Below are 10,065 nucleotides of genomic sequence, written 5' to 3' on the forward strand. Positions count from 1 at the left end.
CCAGTGTCTCAAGGTGTTGGTCACGGTTGATGAAGTGCTATGCTAAGAAGATCAAGGGGCTATGCAGTCGGATACATTCAAAAAGCCAAAAGTAATGGCCAAAATGGATGGTACCCGAGCCTCGAGGAAGAGAAAAGCGTAGTCACTTGCCTGTAATGCTTCTCTGTGGGGGGCTGGACCCTGGGACCCAGCTCCTTGGTTACGTGACTAAACCAAAGGTTGTCTTAGCAGGGTGCTGTACGGATCCAAGGGTGTGGACCCCAGTATGCAAGGGGGACCCGGTCCTTGACGGTCCGTCATGACATGGCCTTCCGTGATGGGTAAAGATTAGGTCTGGCTGTGTTTTCCAGCAGTATCCTGCGGCGTGAATGGTGAGTCAAAGAAGATCCTCAGGAACACAAATGGTTCACTTATGGACTTCTAAGTAAACAATGCTTTGCCTGTTTTTTTACCATTAGAGGGTGTAATTGTAACATACCTGGTGTTTAACATTACCTTGCTTCCCCTGCTGTGTGCTCAGTGTCTGGCAGCACTCCTTTGGAACAGTGTAGCCCCCTTACTACGCTCTGTCATGGCTGCCGAAAGGGCTTGGGGATCGCCGCCTCTAAAACTCGTCGGTCGTCATTTTCCTGGTGATGCAGCCCCTTTCCCCCGAGCGTCCCATTTGCAGGACCGTTTGTTGGTTCGTGTGCAGGAATAACTCTATTTAGGCCAGAGTGTGTCCAACACGGTCAAGTACTTGGATCACCTTGGTTGGATTCTCAACCTAGAGAAGTCAGCATTATGACCAGTAAGGAGGCTGGAGTACTTGGGTCTGGTTATAGATACAGCCCAAGAAGGAGTATATTTGCCTCAGACAAAAGTCATGGCTATAAGAGATCTGGTCCGTGTGGTCAAGGCAAAGAAGGATCCTTCCATTCGCCTTTGCATAAGGTTGTTAGGGAGGATGGTGGCTTCATTCCAAGCAGTTCCCTATGTCCAGTTCTATTCAAGACTGTTGCAAAACCGTATTCTGTTTGCTTGGAACAAGAAACTCCAAGCCTTGAAATTACCCAATGTATCTGGCCCCAAGGGTGCGCCAGAGGCCCAGCTGGTGGTTGATAGCCAGAAATTTGCAGAAGGGTAAATCCTTCATGCCAGTAACCTGGAAGGTTGTAACAACGGATGCCAGCCTCTCTGGCTGGGGAGCGGTTCTGGAGGAGACCACTGCCCAGGGAAAGTGGTCAGTCCGAAAAAGCCTTGCCCATCAACATTCTAGAGATTCGGGCAGCGCGTCTGGCCCTAATGGCCTGGTCTCTCAGATTACAAGATTTTTCCTGTCAGGATACAATCCGACAATGCCACAGCAGTGGCTTGCATCAACTAGATCATGGCTCGACAAAATCCGGTCGCCATGGCGACTAGAAATAGCGTCCTGGCGACTTGGCTTGGAAGGTGGGCAAAAAAAAAATTTGTTCCATAGGACCAGAGCTCCGCGGACTAGGCCAAAGCCGCGGCCTCGCCTAAAACATCCTGCCCGCTGCTCTCCGCGATCCTGGGAAAAGGCCGCGATCGGCATCTGCCGCTCGCGGCCTTTTCCCAGGAACGCTACGGGCAGGATGTTTTAGGTGAGGCCGCGGCTTCGGCCTAGTCCGCGGAGCGCCTTTTCCCCAGGATCGCGGCGGACTAGGCCACCACCTCCCCCGCCGCTCGATCCCGGGGGGCCTGTGATGTCCGGTAATTGAGGCTGCGGCCTTGTGAAGTCCCCAGCTTTTCCTTGTGTGAGCTGGCGCCATCTGGTGGTGGCCGTTGGTATTACAAGTTAAGCATTACAAGTTAAACAGCAATTCTAATGTAATTTTTCACTATTTTCACTGCCATCTTCTTCCCTCTAATTAGAACCCCCAAACATTATATATATTTTTTATCCTAACACCCTAGAGCAGTGGTTCTCAACCTGGGGGTCGGGACCCCCTTGGGGGTCAAATCAGAATTTGCCAGGGGTCACCAAGGCCTGGGCTGTTCCTGAAACCTGCGGCCGCCCACTCAGCCTCTTCACAGCTGCCCATTTATTCATGGCATAGCTGCGGGGGCAGGGACTAGAGGTCAGCTGACTGGTGAGGAATGTGAAGTGGGAGGGGCTGGAGGAGACCCTATCTGCTGATTTCAGCATAGGTGTCACTGCTACGAGAAATCAGAGACACAGTGAGTGATTAAAGTTACCTTTAATAGTCCCCACTACAGTTCTCAGATCAGCAGATGACCTTGATCAAGAGCACCTAAGTTGGCTGATCCCAACTCCCCGCCAGCACTGCCACTAATCCCAACTCCCCGCCAGCACTGCCACTAATCCCAACTCCCCGCCAGCACTGCCACTAATCCCAACTCCCCGTCAGCACTGCCACTGATCCCATACTCCCCACCAGGGAGTAATTGAAGGAATAAAAATAGAGAATACATGGAAGGGAGAGGAAAAGAGGGGGAGGGAAAAAAGAAAAAGGGAGAGAAAGAACAAGACGTCTAGAGAGGGATGGGGATAACAAACAAGAAATGAGGATAGAATGAGATAAAAGGGAAAGAAAGGAGAACAAAGAGAAAGAGTGGTACATCCTAAAATGCACTATAAGGGGTTTTAATAGTGTACGAGTGGAAGGGACTCAGTGAGCGCTAAATGTCCATGGGTTAGGGGCGCAAATTTCTTGTCTTACTTTGGGTGCCAACAACCCACGATAAGAAAATAATTTTACCGTTATGGGTCCCCACAACTTGGGAAATTTTATCAAGGGGTCACGGCACTAGACAGGTTGAGAACCATTGCCCTAGAGAATAATATGGTGATCATTGCAATACTTTCTGTCACGCCGTATTTGCGCAGCGGTCTTACAAGCGTACTTTTTTTGGAAAAAATTACACTTTTTTTAATTAAAAAATAAGACAACAGTAAAGTTATCCCCATTTTTTTTATATTGTGAAAGATAATGTTACGTCGAGTAAATTCATACCCAACATGTCACGCTTCGAAATTGCGTCCGCTCGTGGAATGCCGACAAACTTTTACCCTTTAAAATCTTCATAGGCGACGTTTAAAAAATTCTACAGGTTGCATGTTTTGAGTTAGAGGAGGTCTAGAGCTAGAATTATTGCTCTCGCTCTACCAATCGCGGCGATACCTCACATGTGTGGTTTAAACACCGTTTACATATGCGGGCGCTGCCCACGTATGTGTTCGCTTCTGCACACGAGCTCGTCGGGACGGGGTGCGTTTTCTGGCTCCTAATTTTTTTAGCTGGCTCCTAGATTCCAAGCAAATTTGTCAAACCCTGAACTAGATGTAAGCTAGCCTTGAGTACAATCAAGGGTTTGATCCGGGCCTTAATACGAGGGGTAGCTTGTATAATTCCACCAGTTAGGTCACACTTGTGCCCATAGGATTTGAATCTAGTTTTGTCGGCATTACAAAGACAACCCTTTGAGCTGATGCGCCATATTTCCTTGATCCTTTTGACAAGGAAGTTGTTGTTTTTTTGGTGGCCGTAACCTTGGCAAGGAGAGTATCAGAATTGGCAGCTTCCTCTTGTAAAGAGCCATACTTAATTATTTATAAGGATAAGGTGGTATTGCATCTTCAACCAAGCTTTCTGCATTAGGTAGTGTCCAGTTTTCACCTGAACCAAGATGTCTCCCTGCCTTCCTTTTTTCCAGAACCTCACTCTCCAGAGGAAAAATTGTTACATTCTCTCGATGTAGTGAGAGCTGTCAGGCTCTATCTGAAGGTGACAGCTCAGATACGGCAAACTAATGCTTTGTGCTGCCAGAAGGGCCCAGGAAAAGGCAGGCAGCGTCGAAATTGACTATTTCAAAGTCGATTCTTCAGGTTATATTTCAGGCTTATGGTTTGAAAAGAAGGGTTCAAGTTAGCGTGCACTCTACCGGGGCAGTGAGTGCTTCATGGGCAGTGCATCACAGAGCCTCTACGATTCAGATTTGCAAGGCCGCAACTTGGTTGTCAGTCCATACATTTACTAAATTTTATCAGTTGGTTGTAAGATTGCAAAAGGATGCCGCCTTTGGGGGCAGTGTATTGCAGGCAGCAGTATAGATCCTCACGTCTGATGGCAGCCTGCTTTTATTTGTGTCTCCCTCCCCTCAGATGGCATTCCTTTGGGACATTCCACATAGTAATTACTATGGCTGTTCCATGTGCCATGATGTACGATAAAGGAAATAGGGTTTTTATAACAGCTTACCTGTAAAATCCTTTTCTTGGAGTACATCATGGGACACATCATGGGTCCCTCCCCCTCTTATTGGGATATATATATTGCTTTGCCTTAAAAATGTATGGGAGGGGTTATATAGAGGGGGACTTCCTGTCTTTGAGTGTACCAGTGTCCATTCACCTATAGGTGGTGTATAACCCACATAGTAATTACTATGCTGCTCTGTGTCCCGTGATGTAGAAAAGGATTTTATAGGTAAGTGGTTATCTTATTATCGTATATATGAATTTATTGTTAGTGGTGATTTATGTTGTGTTTTGCTTTGTTCTTCATTGAGCATGATTGTATCTAATTTATTCCGCTTTGGGAAATAATATTTATATAAGTAATAAGTATTCTGAATCTGCATAATAAAACAAACACCTGACTGGAGAGGTGAAAAGGACCCTGAGAGTGTGACATGATGTTAATCAATCATTAATATTTTTGCTTGAATAGAGATTTCCTCTTGTGAAGTCTGGAGATCATATGAGCATCACAGTGCCCCTACGTCATTCCTTGTTACTCAAGAAAAACAGCAAACAGAAGATTCTAGAAGTCACCGAGAAGATGATGGAGCTGCTGACAGGAGAGGTGAGCGGTGCCGGGAATTCTGGGACATTATCCAGTAACAGACAAGGGATGTGTCTGGATGGTGACTGTATCATTGTGTGTGTCAGGTTCCTATAAGGTGTCAGGATGTCACTGTCTATTTCTCCATGGAGGAGTGGGAGTATTTAGAAGGACACAAGGATCTCTACAAGGACGTCATGATGGACAATCAGCCGCCCCTCACATCACCGGGTAAGAGGAGACTTTATTGTAAAGGAGAGAGCAGTACGGAGGCTCCACCTAGATCCCCCATCATCTGATAAACACATAGAAACAATGTATTCAGTCAGTGTGTGTGTTTCCTACAGATGGATCCAGTATTGGGAACCCACCAGAGAGATGTCCCCGTCCTCTGTATTCCTGGGATTCCACACAGGAAGGTCACACCATCCCTCACCATCATCAGGTAGATGAGGAACAATCACTGATAGTTATGATTTATACACAATTGTGTTTGTTACAATGAATGTTTTTAATGTTTTTCAGAGTGGAAACCTCGGGGAAGATAATATTATTGTTAAAGAAGAGTATAAAGAGGAGGATGAGGAGTATGGAGTTTTGAAGGAGTTTACAGAAGGACACAAGGATATGATGGAGCCACCTAATACTAGGAACCCACCAGAGAGATGTCCCCGTCCTCTGTATTCCACACAGGAAGGTCACACCATCCCTCACCATTACAAGGTTGGTGGTACGGAGCATCTAGAACAGAGACCCATAGAGACGGTGTGTAGATTTTGTTTGTGATTTCAGAAAATAATTTATTTTCTATAATTTTCTTGGTTTAGGGTGAAGATCTGATAGCTATAAAAGTTGAGGTTAAAGAAGAAGAAGAAGAGGAGACGTATGTGATGGAGATGGATGATCGGCAGTCTATGGAGGAGGGTGGACTAATGAGGACATTTACAAAGGCTACAGAGATCAGCACAGGTAGGTAATTAACACTAAGCCCCCTTTCACACATGCGGACAGTATGTCCGTATTTCATCCATCCGTTTTCGGATGAAATACGGACATACATGCATCCCTATGGGATAGCAGGAGTCAGCGGATGAACCAATTCTGCAGATGGAGGAAAATCCTATTTTTCCATCCGTCTGCAGAGCCGATCGGATGAACACTGACAGACAGTCCGTGTTCATCCGATCCCCTCATAGGGGAGAGCGGGGACCGCCCTGGTCATCTGCCGGCTCAGCGGGGATCAACGGAGCGGATCACGCGATCTGCCCGTGTGAAAGGGCCCTAAATACATTCCTCCACCCATACTGCTCACTGATTGGTCCAGAGTAGGGCGGGGACTGGGTGATATCAGCCTGTAATCCCCTGGTCAGTTTCCTGAGCTGTGTTCCCCGTCCTGTATTCCTGTATTTCTCTTGGATAATCTTCCTTCTCTGTGCTGCAGACACAATTTATGTCTCTAGACTGGATTTATGGAGATTCTGGGGTTCAGCCGTCAGCAAAATTTTTTACAGGTAGTGCAAACAGCAGCAAAAAAAACAGTTCAATAACCTTACTAACGTTAGACATCTAAGGTAGGATCTAGAAGCCAGATCTTTTCTCCCGTGACCGGGTGAGTCTTCACTACTTGGTGGACAACCGGATATGCACAGTCTGCCATAACTAGCTCTACCATATAAATCTGCCTACCAAGGTTCTAGTCGTCCTAGATCTGAGGACTAGATCCGTATCACTATACACTATCACTTGTAAATGATGCATTAGGAGGCATGTGTTGACGTGTGCCCTCTCCACCAGTCCATTGTTCATCTGTTACCTCACTCCCAGTGTTACCTCACTCCCAGTAACTGAATGCAGTCCTGCCGAGCATCTAGTGCAGACCTCATGTGTTCTCTCACTTAATGCTTTCCTCTCCATACCACATTACCAGGCCATAGATCTCCACAATGCTAGTCTGTTCCGGTTGCCATAGGAGATGGACCACTAGAGAGGAAGCCAGACAACGACCCCTTCGCTACCAGAGGACCTGTCATTTTACCGGGTACCACATCTAACAACTGGTTGCATGTAGCTTATCCCTTCACTTGGTTACCTATAGTAATTACACTCCTCCACTTGTGTCCTGCCGAGTTAACCCTCTTGTAGTAATTTTGCTTCATACCCCATTGTGCAAATACAGACCCAGGTGTGACGGTATTACAATGATATCCCCGTCAAAGTCTTCCCTTCTCCCCATAAAGAAAATCACCCCAATATTCCACGAGGAGGGATATTCCTGGAATCACCCAATAAGCCACACATGGGTCACGCTTACTGCTGGAACAAGACAGACTTTAATGGTTTCTTCTCAGCTTTATATACAGTACCAGGCATTAAAGCAACAATGAGATCTCCACCCCCCTAATCACACACTAAGGCTAATTACTACAACATTCTAGACAGGTCGGCACCGGCCTATAATTATCATGTCTAATCACTGCACATTCCTTAATTAATGGCATCAAACAAACCACCTTCACACACTGAGTTTCTTAGGCAGACGTTTCGTCTCCGCATGCCGCTTGACACCTATTCACACCTCTGAGCCTCAATAGGTTTTAGACAGTGTTATCACACAATTAAAGGCCTTTCAAAAGCTAGCCTTATTTAACATATTAACAGAGAGATGAGTCACACATGAAATCACCTTCTAACACAGCATTAACCAAGCAGGGAGAATTTAAACTGAAGCATCCTTCACACCAGGTTCTTTGGAATACTCCAGAACCAACATGCATCTCTTTGAATAACTTCAGACCAGGCTTAGGCAGTTAATGCAACTCTACTGTTAAAATGAAGCATGACAGTACATAATGAATAACGTCCTTTCCCTAATACTTACTAAGACAATGAAGTGGCCCAAGTGTACCATGAGGTGAGAGTCCATAATGGTGATGTCCAAGACTTGGATGCTGTCTGTGATCCCCATTTTCTTCAGCATCACATGTGATGCAGCGGTCTACCTCAGTGTTTCTCAACTCCAGTCCTCAAGGCGCCCCAACAGGTCATGTTTTCAGGCTTTCCATTATTTTTCACAGGTGATTTGATCAGTTTCACTGCCCTAGAATTACCACAGCCATTTCATCTGAGGGAAAACCTGAAAACATGACCTGTTGGGGCGCCTTGAGGACTGGAGTTGAGAAACCCTGGTCTACTTACAGTATGCTCTACCTGGGCTCTCAGGTGAGTCTGCAGTCCTCCTATACCCATGTCCCAGTCTCTGGTCAGGCCACTGCCCCTGATCTTAGCTGTCCATCTTATTTAAAAAACAGGTAGGCATGCCAAAACCAAAAGCTGAGGAACTGAGCCGAACATGTTTAACCCTTTTTCCCTGCCTGGGCCAGCTGCTGGAAAACTAACTACACACACACATTTCTAACCTGCCCACGGCAGTACTTCTTGTGTTGTCAAAATGGGAGGGAGTGGGGGGGGGGTCACTCGTCCTATAATCTCCTCAACACTGTCATGCCTATAAAAGACAGTTTTCATTGTTTCCTCACTCTCTGACTAAGGTCCATGAATAAAGAAATGATCTGGTAGGAGATCAGAGGACCCATTTACTAGTTACCTTGAGGGGGGAATTGTAAGATCCTCAGAGACAAAGCTGCCTGGTGTGGGCGGGGTCCTGGTTTAGGGGAACCAATCTGCTCATGTCTAGTAATAATCTTTTTATTTCTATTTTAGTAGATGGACGGGAGATGAGGAAAACCTCAGAGGATTGTCTCACTTTGTCTCCAGACTGTAAAGTAGAAGATGAGGACATCACACAGTATAGTCCAGGAGAAAACCCGACTACCTCAAATGTCCATCCGGCACCACACAGTGTAGATGGACCATCGTATTCCTCTTATCCTGAGGAAGCTCAGAGTGTGCGGGACGGTGCCGGACCATCATATTCCTCTTATCCTGAGGAACCTCAGACTGTGAGGGACGGAGCCGTCCTTCCAACAGATAAGAGGTTTTCATGTACTGAGTGTGGGATGGGTTTCCATTTTAAATTCAATCTTGATGAGCATATAAGATCTCACACGGGGGAGAAGCCACATTCCTGTCCTGAGTGCGGGAAATGTTTTTTAAAGAAGTCCCATCTTTCCAGACATCAGAGATATCACACAGGTGAGAAGCCGTATTCCTGTCCTGAGTGTGGGAAATGCTTTGTAGAGAAATCAGTACTTGTCACACACCAGAAGTCTCACACAGGGGAGAAGCCGTATTCCTGTCCTGATTGCGGGAAATGTTTTTTACTTAAGTCACATTTTAACAGACATCAGAGATTGCACGCAACTGAGAAGCCATTTTCCTGCCCCGAGTGCGAGAAATGCTTTGTAGAGAAAGCACAACTTGACACACATCATAGGTCTCACACGGGGGAGAAGCCGTATTCCTGTCTTGAATGTGGCAAATGTTTTTCGGATAAGTCCAATCTTTATACACATCAGAGACTGCACACTGGTGAGAAGCCATATTCCTGTGCTGAGTGTGGGAAACGTTTTTCAGTGAAGTCCAATCTTTACAAACATCAAAGATCTCACACGGGGGAGAAGCCGTATTCTTGTCCTGAGTGCGGGAAATGTTTTTCAGACAAATCCCATCTTTATACACATCAGAGACTGCACACAGGGGAGAAGCCGTTTTCCTGTGCTGATTGCGGGAAATGTTTTTCAGATAGGTCCAATCTTTACACACATCAGAAATTGCACACAGGTGAGAAGCCAATTTCCTGTCCTGGGTGCGGTAAATGTTCTGTATTAAAATCACATCTTGGTGGACATGAAGGGCTTCCCGCGGGGCAAAAAACATACTCCTGTACTGAGTGCGGGAATTTTTATTCGGACAAGTCCTTTTATCCTAGACAGCCGAGATCTCACACAGGTGAGAAGACGCGGTATCCCTGTCCTCAGTGTGGAAAATGTTTTTCAAAAAAGTCATATCTTTCCACACATCAGAGATTGCACACGGGGGAGAAACCGTATTCCTGTCCTGATTGTGGGAAATGTTTTTCAGTGAAGTCCAATCTCTACAGACATCAGAGATCTCACACAGGGAGAAGTCCTTTTCCTGTTCCTGAGTGAGGGAATTGTTCCTCACTGAAGTCCTGTCTTCCTGTACATCGGGGATCCCACACAACCCTTGAGGTGTATTAGTGCCTTGAGTGCGGGAAATGTCTTCTATATGAATGTTGCTGGACATCACAGGTCTCATGTGGGGAAGAAGCACA

At 46.2% G+C, this 10,065-nt stretch overlaps 2 long non-coding RNA genes across 2 annotated transcripts in view; both read left to right on the forward strand.

The window, feature by feature from the left end:
• Positions 1–4,950, forward strand: part of LOC120935253 — a 5,204-nt gene extending 254 nt beyond the window's left edge. Inside the window, exons 2-3 of the long non-coding RNA XR_005748380.1 lie at positions 4,698–4,832; positions 4,919–4,950. This is a non-coding gene — a long non-coding RNA (uncharacterized LOC120935253). The remainder of the gene's footprint in view (positions 1–4,697; positions 4,833–4,918) is intronic.
• A 552-nt stretch (positions 4,951–5,502) lies between these two features.
• Positions 5,503–8,573, forward strand: LOC120935254. Its single transcript, XR_005748381.1, has 3 exons — positions 5,503–5,534; positions 5,639–5,780; positions 8,532–8,573. It is a non-coding gene; the product is annotated as an uncharacterized LOC120935254 (long non-coding RNA).
• The last annotated feature ends 1,492 nt before the right edge of the window (positions 8,574–10,065 follow it).

Source organism: Rana temporaria, chromosome 4 (assembly GCF_905171775.1).
Source record: "Rana temporaria chromosome 4, aRanTem1.1, whole genome shotgun sequence".
Lineage (NCBI taxonomy): Eukaryota > Metazoa > Chordata > Amphibia > Anura > Ranidae > Rana > Rana temporaria.